This window comes from Chrysemys picta, chromosome 13, assembly GCF_011386835.1.
Source record: "Chrysemys picta bellii isolate R12L10 chromosome 13, ASM1138683v2, whole genome shotgun sequence".
Lineage (NCBI taxonomy): Eukaryota > Metazoa > Chordata > Testudines > Emydidae > Chrysemys > Chrysemys picta.
This window is the reverse complement of record NC_088803.1, coordinates 21538244-21541918: the sequence shown is the minus strand read 5'-3', so window position 1 is coordinate 21541918 and position 3675 is coordinate 21538244. Positions and strand designations below refer to the sequence as shown.

General features: G+C 40.1%; 1 pseudogene; it reads right to left on the bottom strand.

Annotated features, from left to right (window-relative positions):
- Positions 1 to 711: 711 nt before the first annotated feature.
- On the bottom strand, positions 712 to 1649 carry LOC101936770 (olfactory receptor 5G9-like; annotated as a pseudogene).
- Between the last annotated feature and the right edge of the window lie 2026 nt (positions 1650 to 3675).

The window sequence follows — 3675 nt, the reverse complement described above, 5'->3', positions numbered from 1 at the left end:
GTCTCTCTCCCATCCCCCCCCTTGTCCTTCCTAACTGGTTGTTTGACCTTGGCTTGAGGGAGGAGTCAGGCAGTCTTCAAGTGTATGCTTGTATATTACACTCCGCACCATACCCAGCAACATTTTAACTTTCTTCCTTATCTTTTCTCACTGTGCTATAAACCCCACCTGGTTGTGAGCAGATCCAATACACAGTGTCTTTGTTCTCACATGTTAGCAAGAATATAAAGTATCAAAAGTCAAATGAGCAAACAAAGCCCAAAATTCTATCTAAGGCAAATATACAGGCCTGAATACTATATTATGATCATTAGCATGGAACTTCCACATAACTTTTATCCCATTGCTTAGGGTAGTTAATTAGTATGTGGCAGACCCTCCCTCTTCAAGTGTATGATGAGGAAAAATATTTGAACAAATCTCATATGTGTGCCCTGACCACTGGAATATGGGATATCTCTCTCAATTTCTCCTGTTGCAGACCCTTTGTGAGTCTAACTCCAGCACCCATTGGTTCCAATGTAGTTATGCTATTTTACCTATGCTGGGGATCTTGTCAATTTACTTTACTGGATCTACACTGATTTAGACTAGTGGAAGATTTGGCCCAAAATGTCTGTCAGATACCTTAGCTGAGAATGTCCCAAACACCTGTTACCCAGAAATCTATGGTCTCTGATTTTTTTTTAAAAAAAGATAAGAACATCAATACTAGTTGAGAAACCTGAATTTCCCTAATATATTCCTTAGAGCTGTTTTCACCTCCTTGTTTTTCAGGCTGTAGATTATGGGGTTTAACAGGGGGGTCAAGATGCTGTACTGGATGGAGAACATTTCATCCAGAGCACAGAGGAGACTGAGCTGGGTTTTGTGTACTGGAAAAAAGCGGTCAGATACAACAAACCAACCACAATAAGGTGGGAGCTGCAGGTGGAGAAGGCTTTCCGCCTGCCCTCCGCGGAGCGTATCCTCAAGATGGTGGCGATGACGTGAATGTAGGAGATGAGGGTGAAGAGGAAGGAGCTTGATCCCAGTATCACAACAGAAGTAAGAAGCACCATTTGATTGGTGAGAATGTCAGTACAGGAGAGTTGTAACAGAGGAGGGAGCTCACAGCAAAAATGGCTGATTTGATTGGGTCCACAGAAGTGCAACTCGAGGGCAAAAACTGTGTTAATTAAGGCATAAAAGAAGCCCGTGATCCATGCACCACTCACGAGCTGAACCCAGATCTCTTTGTTGATTGCATCCACGTAATGCAATGGGTAGCAGATGGCAGCATAGCGGTCATAAGCCATGGCTGAGAGAATGAAAACTTCTGTACCAGCTAAGAGAAAAAAGAAGAACATCTGGGCAATGCAGCCATTGACTGAAATTGTTTTGTGCTCTGCAAGAAAGTTCATCAGCATATTAGGCACTGTGACGGAGGAATAGCAGATATCAACAAAGGATAAGTGGAAGAGGAAGAAATACATGGGGGTGTGAAGGTGAAAATCAGCTCTTATCAGCACCATGATCACTATGTTCCCAACCAGGGTGATTAGGTAAATAACTAAAAACACCAGGAAGAGGAAAATCTGTATCTGTGGGTCACTGGAAAGTCCGAGGAGAATAAATTTGGTCACTGTGGTTTGATTTTCCATTGACATATATTCAGGAAAACTGTGACCTGGGAAATGAGGGGGAAAAAACAAATGAATTTAACATTTAGAACCAAAGTAAATTTAAACAGCATGTGGAGATAATCTGATCAGCAGTATGAAAGTAAAAAGAGTCCTATTCCAGCCTGTAAAATATGTTTTACATCATTTAAATTGAGAGAGAGAGAGAGAGAGAGAGCGAGAGAGCGATGCTGAATGGAATTTGTATATTTTAAATAGACAAAATGGGCTGGATATACAAAAGGACTTAAGCATCTAACTGCCCCTTTAGATGTCTAAAACCGAGAATCAGGCCCCACTGGTATTCACAAATATCCTGCTCAACTGGGACTCTGAGACAGGCTGATGTGGGGCTCCTCAGACCCTTCTCTGCAAGCTGTTCCACTCTGGCTAAAGAATTAGAGAGAAAGTGCAACCGGTGTGCTGGATACTGGGTTTTCCACATCCAGGCTGAGTGCTCTAGCCATGAGGCTATAGAGTCATTAATTTTCTCTCTCACTCTCTATGTTGTCCACTCCCTCTGGCCTAATATCTCTTTATCTGCCCCAGTGACTTCAATTCAGCCACAGCAAATTTGGATCATAGACAGCAAAAGAACTATGTATGATTTACACCTACTGGGGATCTGGTCAGTTACCATTTTGTCTGTTATTTATGTCTACTGGTTTAGACTATTTTGTTGAAAATGCAGTTTAATATCTTTAGTATCTTATTGGATTCATCCCTATTAAAATCACTAATATTTTTGAAGAAGAAGAAGAAATGAATGTGCCCAGCAAACATTCTCTAGTCACGGTGACATAATTTTGAAAAGAGCAAGATAGAAAATTAATGGGATTTCCCCCCCTAAATTACTTAAGCTCTATTGAAAACTGTCTTTGATTCATTGTTCTGCACAACTGAATGTCAGGCTGTACATACAGAAGAGAATATTTTCTGCCCTCATGTAAGTGAGTGGCTTTCTGACATCAGTTTTTAATAGAAATTGGAATGAAGCCAATATCCTCTCCAATGTCCAATCTTTGACCCCATATGGCCCTAGAGATAAACTAAACCTTTACTCCATTATCAGCTTAAGAGAGAAATACCTAAGAAAAGAAGTGCCTTGCATAATGACAGGTTTCAGAGTAGCAGCCGTGTTAGTCTGTGTCCGCAAAAAGAAGAACAGGAGTACTTGTGGCACCTTAGAGACTAACAAATTTATTAGAGCATAAGCTTTCGTGGACTACAGCCCACTTCTTCTATATGCATCCGAAGAAGTGGGCTGTAGTCCACGAAAGCTTATGCTCTAATAAATTTGTTAGTCTCTAAGGTGCCACAAGTACTCCTGTTCTTCTTTTTTCTAAGAAAAGAAATAGACCTTGTAATCGAATGTAAATGTTAACACAGGCAGACTCTGTACAGAGGGAAATTTCACAGTGGAGAGAGGTAAATAGCTGGGTCTCTCAAGGATCAGTACTGGCACCAGTGCTGTTTAACATACTCATAAATGATCTGGAAAAATAGGTAAATAACAACGTTTGTAGATGACACAAAATTACTCAAAATAATTAAATACAAAGGAGATTACGAAGAGTTACCAAGGAATCTCAAGAAACTGAATGACTGGGCAAGAAAAAGGCAGATTAAATTACCGTATTTTCCGGCGTATAAGACGACTGGGCGTATAAGACGACCCCCAACTTTTCCAGTTAAAATATAGAGTTTGGGATATACTCGCCATATAAGACTACCCCTCTTCCAACGCACACCAAATAAAAATTAAAAAAACATCAGATTTGATTTCAATATGGTAATTTTAATTCAAATGCTTATGACATGCAGGTACTTAGCAGGAAAACTGTCACTTATAAACATAAGGCTGTTTGTCATCAAACATGTAAACATAAAACAGTGCAAGTGGATTAAACTTTTCCTAATTCACTCTAAAGCTGAAAGGAAGGATAAGACAATAAACCCATGGGAGCTGCCATGCTGTTTGTTTTCTAAGCTGTCAACCAAACTGGAACTGATG